The 9,869-nt window shown below is 52.9% G+C and overlaps 1 long non-coding RNA gene across 1 annotated transcript in view; it reads right to left on the minus strand.

Annotated features, from left to right (window-relative positions):
• Positions 1 to 1,235: 1,235 nt before the first annotated feature.
• LOC149120320 (uncharacterized) overlaps positions 1,236 to 9,869 on the minus strand; it is a 115,199-nt gene continuing 106,565 nt past the window's right edge. Inside the window, exon 2 of the long non-coding RNA XR_016225780.1 lies at positions 1,236 to 1,712. This is a non-coding gene — a long non-coding RNA (uncharacterized LOC149120320). The remainder of the gene's footprint in view (positions 1,713 to 9,869) is intronic.

Genomic DNA, 9,869 nt, shown 5'->3' on the forward strand with positions numbered 1-9,869 from the left:
CAATGTGTGCGTCGCATCACCAACCCCCGCTTCCTCGCCACCTGACAAACTGAATGCAGGCGCTTACGTCCCAGGGACCTGCTGATCTCCCGATGCTGCTAAGGAAGTCCCATAGCCTGGCTATATGTATAGCACCTTTCCCAATAACACCAGTTAACGTTTACTGCGTAGTGGGCTCCGTGTTTCTGTAACGTATTTCATTCCCCCTCCCCCCGAGCTAGGTTTTGTTACTTCCTTTTTACAAATAAAAAGTCAGAAACGTAGGAAAACGTCTGTGGAAATGGGGAGCCCAGCCTTTGAGTGGAAAATACCTTCAGTGTCCTGCTGAATATGATGGCTTCCGTTTCATTTTCCAACTTTGAGAGGCTGAGACAGACAACTCCCGTGTGCTGGTTCATGCCCCAGATGCTTGCCATGGCCAAGCTGAGGCCAAACCCAGGAACTGGGAACTCCATGTGGGTGGCGGGAACCCTATTCCTTGAACCATCATCACCACTGCCTCCCGGGGTCTGCATTGCCAGGAAAGCTGGAGCCAGGAGCCGGCTCTGAACATCGACCCTCACTACTCTAATGTAGGATGCGGGCATCCCAACCAGCGTCTTGACCACCAGGCTCCGTGCTCACCTCTCACATACCTGTGCTCCAAGGCCATAGCTGCCAGCGGCTTTACGTGAAGCCCTTCCCTCTTCGCTGCCACCACCCAGGTGACTCCCAGCAACAGGGCCCTGTTGTCGGTTGTCAAGGATGTAATAGGCGTGATCCCAAAGCCTGAGAGGAGGTGGGATGAGCTGACGCTTTGCAGAGAGAGGCTTCTATCAAGTGCACACACACATTTGTCCAAGTTTCTGTGCTGTTGCTCCAGCCCCACCCTGCGACCCTCGGGCCTCATTCACAGCTCCTCCAACTCAGAGCTAATTCTTCCTGTGTTAGACACCTGCCTCGCTGCGCACTCTGTCCCTCAGTGACCAGGGCTCCTTGCCCTTCCCCGTAAACACTCTGTCCAGTCCTCCCCTCTTCCGAGCCAAAGCATCAGCACTTGTGTCTCTTGGCTACCTCCGTGGCCCTGCTGTGTGTGCACTCAACTCTGGCTCAGCACAGCCTGCCGGTCTGTCTCTCACCGTGCCCGGAGACCTGCTGTCACCCCGGCAGGAAGTCCTGCTGCAGCTTGTCCTCCTTATCTTGCTTGACCTTTAAGCAGCACTGGACACTGTTTACCCTCCCTTGGCAAATTCGTGCACACCCAGGGTTCAGCCACCGGCTGTCTACTCGCTGATAACCCTCTCACCAGCCTGATTCCCACTGGCCCAGCTGCTTTTGGCCTCTGCATACCACAGGTGCTCAATAGTTGCCCATTAAACTGAAGTGGCATCAACGTAGTGGGCTACCAAGTAACTCAAAGAAATGCCTTTGGGCGGGCATTTGGCACACTGGTTAAGATGCCACTTGGAGGCCAGCGCCGCGGCTCAATAGGCTAATCCTCCGCCTGCGGCGCTGGCACACCGGGCTCTGGTCCCAGTCAGGGCGCCGGATTCTGTCCAGCTCTCTGCTGTGGCCCGGGAGTGCAGTGGAGGATGGTCCAAATGCTTGGGCCCTGCACCCACATTGGAGACCAGGGGAAGCACCTGGCTCCTGGCTTCGGATCAGTGCGGTGCGCCGGCCACAGCGCGCCGCTGGAGCAGCCACTGGAGGGTGAACCAACGGCAAAGGAAGACCTTTCTCTCTGTCTCTCTCTCTCACTGTCCACTCTGCCTGTCAAAAAATATTTAAAAAAAAAAAAAAAAGATGCCAGTTGGAACACCACATCCGCATATCCAAGGCCTGGATCCACTTCCCATTGCAGCTTCCTGGACACGTGCAACTCTGGGAGGCAACAGGCGATGGCTTAAGTACTTGGGTCTCTGCCACCCACCCAGGGGACCCAGGTTGAGTTCTGGGCTCCTGGCTTCAGCCTGATCCAGCCCTGACTGTTGCGGGCATTTTTAAAGTGAGCCAGTGGACGGAAGCTCTCTGTCGCTCGCTCTCTAATCCAGAAGTCTGCAGAGTTGGTCGTTGGCTTAGCTGCTAGCACTCCAGCTGGGAACCTCACGTGCTGTATGGGAGTGCCTGAGTTTGTTTCCAGCTTCCTGCTCATGCGCACCCTGGGAGAAGGCAGGTAACAGTTGAAGTGGTTGAATCTCTGCCACTTGATCGAGTTCCTGGCTCCTGGCTTCTGCCTTGCGCAGCCTGGGTTGTTGCAGGCATTTGGGGAGTAAACCAGTGGCTGGGAGCAAAGTCACATCTGTCTATCTCTCAAATTAAGTAAATAAATAAAAATTTTAAATATTCCAGAGCCCTAACAAATAGTGCAAATGTGAATGGGCCAGGTCTAAGGAACCATGCACAAGGTTAAGGATAAAGGGTAACTGGGCCAGGGGTCAGGCAGGAGTGACAGGAAGGGCTGGTTCCTGGAGAGCAAGGGGGTGAACTCCCAGCTCTCTCGAAGCCCGAAACCCAGAATTTTGTTTAAAATGCCCTGATTTTTGAAATGCCAGCAACCAATTCAAAACATTAAGAATGTATCAGTGGCTGCTCCACTTCAGATCCAGCTCTGCTATGGCCTGGGAGAGCAGTGGAAGATGGCCCAAGTCCTTGGGCCCCTCCTGTGTGGGAGACCCGGAAGAAGCTCCTGGCTCCTGGCTTCAGATCGGCCCAGCTCTGGCCATTTGAGGAATGAACCAGTGGGTGGAAGATCCCTCTCTCTCTCTCTCTGTCTGTCTCTCCCTCTCTCTGTAACTCTGCCTCTCAAATAAATAAATAAATCTTTTAAAAAAATGCATCCATGGATATTATTGATGAACCAAAGGAAACCTTTCTGTGACCCAAATAGAGCCCAGCTCTGAGTCTGTGTCACCGTTCACATTCATGCTTGCCTGGGGCTACTACAGGATACCCCATACAAGGTGTCTTGGCTCGTTTTTAAATGTCAGCGAGGGAACTGTGATGGGGCTTTCTGGTAGTTCCAGTTTCTAGATAGAAAGAGGCTGCTAGCCGGCGCCGTGGCTCAATAGGCTAATCCTCCACCATGCGGCGCCGGCACACCGGGTTCTAGTCCCGGTTGGGGCGCCGGATTCTGTCCCGGTTGCTCCTCTTCCAGTCCAGCTCTCTGCTGTGGCCAGGGAGTGCAGTGGAGGATGGCCCAGGTGCTTGGGCCCTGCACCCCATGGGAGACCAGGAAAAGCACCTGGATCCTGGCTCCTGCCATCGGATCAGCAGTGGTGCACTGGCTGCAGTGGCGGCCATTGGAGGGTGATCCAACGGCAAAGGAAGACCTTTCTCTCTCTGTCTCTCTCTCTCACTGTCCACTCTGCCTGTCAAAAAAAAAAAAAAAAAAAAAAGAGGCTGCTTATCTTGAAGCCGCCTTTTGTCACTTAGGAAGCTCCGCCCTTTGGTCACAGGAAGACAAGACCTACACAGAGTGCTGGGGGCGCTGAGGTCACCGTGAAACTGAACTTGAGTCCACAGACTGGGGCTGTAGGTCTGGTTAGTTGTGCGAATTAGCTGCGTTATCTTGAGCTTGATAGTGTCTTGGAAGGTAAGGAAAATACATTTTTGAAAGATTTATTTACGGGCTGGCGCTGTGGTGCGTGGAGTGAAGCCGCGGCCTGCAGTGTTGGAATCCCACATAGGTATAGGTTCCAGGCCTGGCTGCTCCACTTCCAATCCAGCTCCCTGCCAGTGTGCCTGGGAAAACAGTGGAAGAAGGCCCAAGTGCATGGGTCCTTGCACCCACATGGAAGATTCTGTTTGTTTCTCTCTCTCTTTCTCCCTCTCCCTCTCTTTAATTCTGACAAATAAATAAGATAAATTTTTTTAAATGTATAACATTCCTATATGGGCACCAGTTTGAGTCCTGGCCACTCTACTTCTGATACAACTCCCTGCTAATGGCCTGGGAAAGCAGCAGAAGACGGCCCAAGTCCCTACGTCCCTGCACCCACCTGGAAGACCCGGATGGAGTTGCAGGACCCCAGCATTGACCTGAGCCACCTCAGCTGTTACAGACATCTGGGAATGAGCCAGTAGGTAGGAGCTCTCTGTTTCTCTGTATCTGTCTTTCTGGTTTTATTTTTCAAAAAGATTTTATTTATTTAAAAGGCAGCGATACATACAGAGAAGGAGAAAGATAGAGATAGAGACAGAGATAGGTTCCAGGGCTGGCGCTGTGGCATAGCCAGTAAAGCTGCCGCCTGCAGTGCTGGCATCCCATATGGGCGCCGGTTCAAGTCCCGGCTGCTCCACTTCCAATCCAGCTCTCTACTATGGCCTTGGAAAGCAGTGGAAGATGGCTCAAGTCCTTGGGCCTCTGCACCTGCGTGGGAGACCCAGAAGAAGCTCCTGGCTTCAGATTGGCACAGCTCTGGCCTTTGCGGCCAATTGGGGAGTGAACCATCGGAGGGAAGACCTCTCTCTCTCTCTCTCTCTCTCTCTGCCTCTCCTTCTCTCTGTGTGTAACTCTGACTTTCAAATAAATAAATAAATCTTAGAAAGAGAAAGAGGAAGAAAGGAAGGAAGGAAGGAAGGAAGGAAGGAAGGAAGGAAGGAAATGTTTCATTGGCTGATTTACTTCCCAAACAGCCACAATGGCCGGGTCCACACCAGGCCGAAGCCAGGAGCCAGGAGCTTCTTCCGGGTCTCCCATGTGGGTGCAGGGGCCCAGACACTCAAACCGACACCCACATGGGATGCCTGCACTGCAGGCGAAGGCTTAGCCTTCTATGCCACAGCACCGGCCCCTGTCTTTCTGTTTTTAAATATAAATTATTTGAAGAAATAAAAAATGCAATTTTCTGAGAAGGGTCCAGAAACCCAGCAGGATGGGCAAGGGTTCATTGTGGAAAGCAACTGGGGAGGAGGGGCGCTGAGTGGGGCCTGGGTAGAAAACCCCAGAGCTGTGCATTCCCCGCACGCAGGCTGTGCCTCCTTTCTCCACTGAACACCTCCCAGGCATTGCCAGGCCGTGTGACATTGCCTCCCAGGATGCACCTTAGCAGGAAGCTGGGACTTGAACCCAGGACTTGGGTATAGTGCGCGCAACTCCAAAACTTTTTTTTTTTTTGACAGGCAGAGTGGACAGTGAGAGAGAGAGACAGAGAGAAAGGTCTTCCTTTGCCGTTGGTTCACCCTCCAATGGCCGCCGCGGCCGGCGCGCTGCAGCTAGCGCACCGCACTGATCCGATGGCAGGAGCCAGATGCTTCTCCTGGTCTCCCATGGGGTGCAGGGCCCAAGCACTTGGGCCATCCTCCACTGCACTCCCGGGCCACAGCAGAGAGCTGGCCTGGAAGAGGGGCAACCGGGACAGAATCCGGCTCCCCGACCAGGACTAGAACCCGGTGTGCCGGCGCCTCTAGGCGGAGGATTAGCCTATTGAGCCACAGCGCCAGCCCCAAAACTATTTTTTTAAGACTTATTTATTTAAAAGGCGAAGTTACATTGAGAGATTTTTTTAAAAGATTTATTTATTTGGAAAGCAAATTTACAGAAAAGAGGCAGAAAGAGAGACCTTCCATCTACTCCCCAAATGGCTACAACAGCCAGAGCTGCACCAATCCAAAGCCAGGAGCCAGGAGCTTCTTCCGGGTCTCCTACGTGGTTGCAGGGGCCCAAGGACGTGGGCCATCTTCTACTGCTTTCCCAGGCCATAATAGAGAGCTAGATCGGAAGTGGAGCAGCCGGGACTTGAACCAGTGCTCATATGTGATCCCAGTGTTATAGGTGGTGGCTTAACCCTCAGTGCTGGCCCCCAAACTATGTCGTGGCCACCAGGCTATTTACTTTGCCTCAGATAACTTTTTTTTTGAAGATTTACTTATTTACTTCAAAGGTAGAGTTACAGAGAGGGGGGAGAGAGATGTGTTCCATCCACTGGTTTACTCCCAAATGGCTGCAACAGGTGAGGCTGGGCCAGTCCAAAGCCAGGAGCCTGGGCCCCCATCCAAGTCTCCCACGTGGGTGCAGGGGCCCAAAGATTTGAGCCGTCCTCCTAGGTGCCCATATGAGACGCCTGCATCTCCGGCAGCGGCTTAACCAGCTGCACAACACCAGCCCTCAAGCTGTATCCTAACCGCCAGGCCAAGCACTTGCTCTTTCTTGGAGAATTTTAAATAAAGCCCTAGAGACTCCGGTCTTGCTATGGCTGCTTGCTGGAACTGAAGAGATGAAACCTTGCTAAGCAGGTCAGAGAGGCTGAGAGAACTGACCCCAGAGAGAAGAATGGAATGTGGGCCGTGTCTACATCAGTCCCTTTTGGAGAAAATCAAACTCAGGTTGTTAAGTCTTTACGCGATCATCAGTTTTATGCTAACTGGTAAAGGCCTGCAGAAAATTCTCTTCAAAAAATTTCACGTTGTTCTACAAGTGTGTGTGTGTGTGTGTACACATAGGAAATAACTCATAGTCCCTCTGAAGACAACATGTGCTCAGGCACGTAGGTTGCAGAAATTAATGTCAGATACAACCTCATACATATTCAGAGAGTCACATTGAGCTGCACATTTAGGTGTAAATGAAGTGAGAAGAGAGAAAATGGTTCAATTGTATTTATGTTACATAGCAGGGCTAAAACTTTGTCTTGTAAACTCTAGGAAAGAGCAAAAATTAGATTACCAAAGAATTTCTTTCTACAGTATGGCTATGTCAGGATCACCCAATAGGTTATAATTTTTACCCAAAAAAAAATCTAGCTGCCTAAGTGTAGTCTGTGCCAGGGCTAGTGTCGTGGCACAGCAGGTTATGCTGTTGCCTGTGACGCCAGCATTAAATATTGGAGCGCAGGTTCAAGTCCCAGCTACTCTGCTTCCAATCCAGTTCCCTGCTGATGTGCCTAGGAAAGCGTCGGAGGCTGGCCCAAGTGCTCCTGGCCCTGCCACCCACGTGGGAGACCCGGATGGAGTTCCAGGCTTCGGGCTTTGGCCTGGCCCAGCCCCGCCTGTTCCAGCAGTTTGGGGAGTGAACCAGCAGATGGACCATCTCTTTTTGTCTCTGTCTCTCCATCCCTCCCTGTCACTCTGCCTTTCAAATAAATGAAGTAAATCTTAAAAAAAAAGTCTAGGATATACCAAAAAGATAGACTTACTATATCCAGAATGGAAGGCGAGGTGTTTTCAAAGTATTTAATATTCTCAGCGTTTAACCTTGTATTCTCCTGATAGAAGGTCACTTTACATATCCATTTCCAATAATGAGGAGTAGTTGGTTGCTGTGAATCTTCTTCCTTTACAGGAAAAAAAAAAAAAAAGAATGAATGTCAGAACTCCCATCAACTGCTGAAATATGCAGGAACACACTTGAGTAAACATTTTTCTTTTAAAGACATTTATTTGAAAGGCCGAGTTAGAGAGAGAGAGAATCTTCCAATGGCTGGTTCACGTCCCAAAGGTTTCAACGGCCTGGGCTGGACCAGGCCAAAGACTGGAGCCAAGAAGTCCATCCAGGTCTCCCAGGTGCATGCAGGGGCCCAAGGACTTGGGCCATCTTCCACTGCTTTCCCAGCCCACAGCAGAGAGCTGGACTGGAAGTGGAGCAGCCGGGGGGGCTGGTGCTGTGGCACAGCAGGTTAAGCCACTGTCTGCAGAGCTGGCGTCTCCTATCATATGGGTGATGGTTGAATGTCGCTCCCCCTCTTCGTGGAGGAACGACACAGGACCCTGCGCTGTTCTTTTGTCTGCTCGGCCCTTCCCGGGTTTGCTGCTGGTTCTTCCCGGGTTGGCTACTGTCCCTTCCACCTCCGTGGAAGGGCGGTTCCCCCTGCCACATTCCCCACTTCCGCAGGGGAGCGGCACACCGCCGGCCGGCTCTCTCGGGGGCTGCACAGGTGTTCCCCTTAGATGTTCCTCGTGCATGCCATCTCTCTCCTCCTTTGTAGTCCTCCTCCGCCAATCCTAACTCGGCTGCCCACACGCCGAGTACGCTGCTCTCCTCCAATCAGGAGCAAGTCCTACAGTTTATTGGCTGAACTGGAGGCAGCTGTGTAGAAGCTGTTTTCTTCTCTCCCAGCGCCATATTGTGGGAGAGCAGATGCACAGAATAAGTCTTAATTCCAGTAACTCAGTCCAGTCCGGATTGCTCCCCACAGTTGAAGTTCTGGCTGCTCCCTCCTACTGCTCCTGGGAAAGCAGCAGAGGGGAGTGAACCAGCAGATGGAAGACCTCTCTCTTTCTCCCTCTTTCTGTAACTCTGCTTTTCAAATAAATAAAATAAACCTAAAAAAAAAAAAAAAAAGCTTGGATTCGGGACAGGAGATGAGCACGCAGGATGTGTGGATGTGCACACCAGGAAGTATGGTGTCACACATGGTCACCCTCCCCAGCACCTGGCCAGCTCTCAACTCCACCTGCTCACACTGTTCCCAGCGGGTGTTGGCCAAGCAAGTCCTCTCCCAAGGGCTGAGCAAGGGGAGCTGACAGCGTTCAGAGAACCAGGCGTTGCTACCAGCTGATCCAGTGTGTCTGTTGCCCACGCACGAGTTTTCATAATTGGGTCTCTACCTTCCGCCAGAGGCTGTCTGAGCCGTGCACACAAATGGGGTCTCCCTTGAGAGCTGCATGCAGCCGGGGACTGACCGCGGTACCTGTCGGGGGATGGCTTAGCCATTATCAGATGCCGATGAGACAGTTCGGGGAACAGATGTTATTAGAGATGTGTTCCTGGGCAAGGAAGGGGAGGACTGGGGACATGGACAGGTCCAACGGCAGAGCAGGTGGCGCCAAGCCTCAGCCGCTCTGCCGGAAGTGGGTGCGGGCTGCCTCAGAACAGGTGTGACCTTGGGTGAGAAGCCAGGCCTGAGGGTGCTGAGGGCTGGATGCTGACCACGCTCCGTGAAGCAGAGAGGGAGTCTGCCCGTGCATCCTGTTGTCTCCCACAGGAGGTGTGTGGTGGGCAGGGTGGGGGTGGAGACGGGGGAACCAGCTGCGCCATGTCCAGAGGCAGTAGCCAGTCTGGAAAAAAAAAAAAAATCCTTCCAGCCAGTAACACTGTAAAACAGGAAGTGGAGGATGCCGTTATCAGTGGCACTTAGCCAAAATGAAAATTCCCTCCCACGTGGTTGGGCTCAGTCATCCACTGTGTGCAGCTCTGGTTCCTCCCTGCTGCCTCCTTCCTTCCCGGGCTTGGATTCTCTGCTGCCTTCCCTTCGAGCCCCCGGCAGCCTGGCCCCCTCCCCTGCTCTGCCCTCACCCAGGGGCGCTGTCACCGTGTGCCACCAGGGCGAGGAGGGGGTGGTAGCCCAGGTACACCAGACAGGTGTGCCCTGTGGCCTTTCTGGGCGGGACCTAGGGATGGCTCTGCCGCAGGGGTTGTGCCACGGTGTATGTAATGGGCAGGCCCCTCGCCCACCCCTGACGCGGGCACCCAGGAACTTTGAGAGCTGCCGTCTCCCAGGGGTTGGGGCAGCGGCATATGGAAGAGCCGCATCCTGGCTCCAGCCATCAGACCACAGTGCAAACTCAGTCCCAGGCCAGTGTGGCTGCACACACATGAGCCCCTGACTCGCGTGAGCGTCTACACTGGCCCATTCGCTGTTCCTGCTCTGTGCCTGGCGGATGTCATTTGTGCCTTCCCTCCAGCTCCAGGCACCCGGCACAGACAAGCCCTGCGGAACGACTCATGCTTTTTTAGTGATTCCTCACACAAGTTAAATGCTCCGATACCTGCACTCACACGTGGCACTGTCCAGCGTACAGACACCATGAAAATGCACTTTATACTTCTACTTCTTCTCTACTGGGGATGCTAACCAGCAAACAAGACGTCACACATCGAGAGAAGACTGCCAAGGGAAAAAACTTTATTTTTTACGCCCTTGACGGTGCTTTCATGTTTGCTCCCCCTGTCT

The sequence above is a fragment of the Oryctolagus cuniculus genome, chromosome 19 (assembly GCF_051225735.1).
Source record: "Oryctolagus cuniculus isolate XC-2025 breed Fujian yellow rabbit chromosome 19, ASM5122573v1, whole genome shotgun sequence".
NCBI classification, from domain to species: Eukaryota; Metazoa; Chordata; class Mammalia; order Lagomorpha; family Leporidae; genus Oryctolagus; species Oryctolagus cuniculus.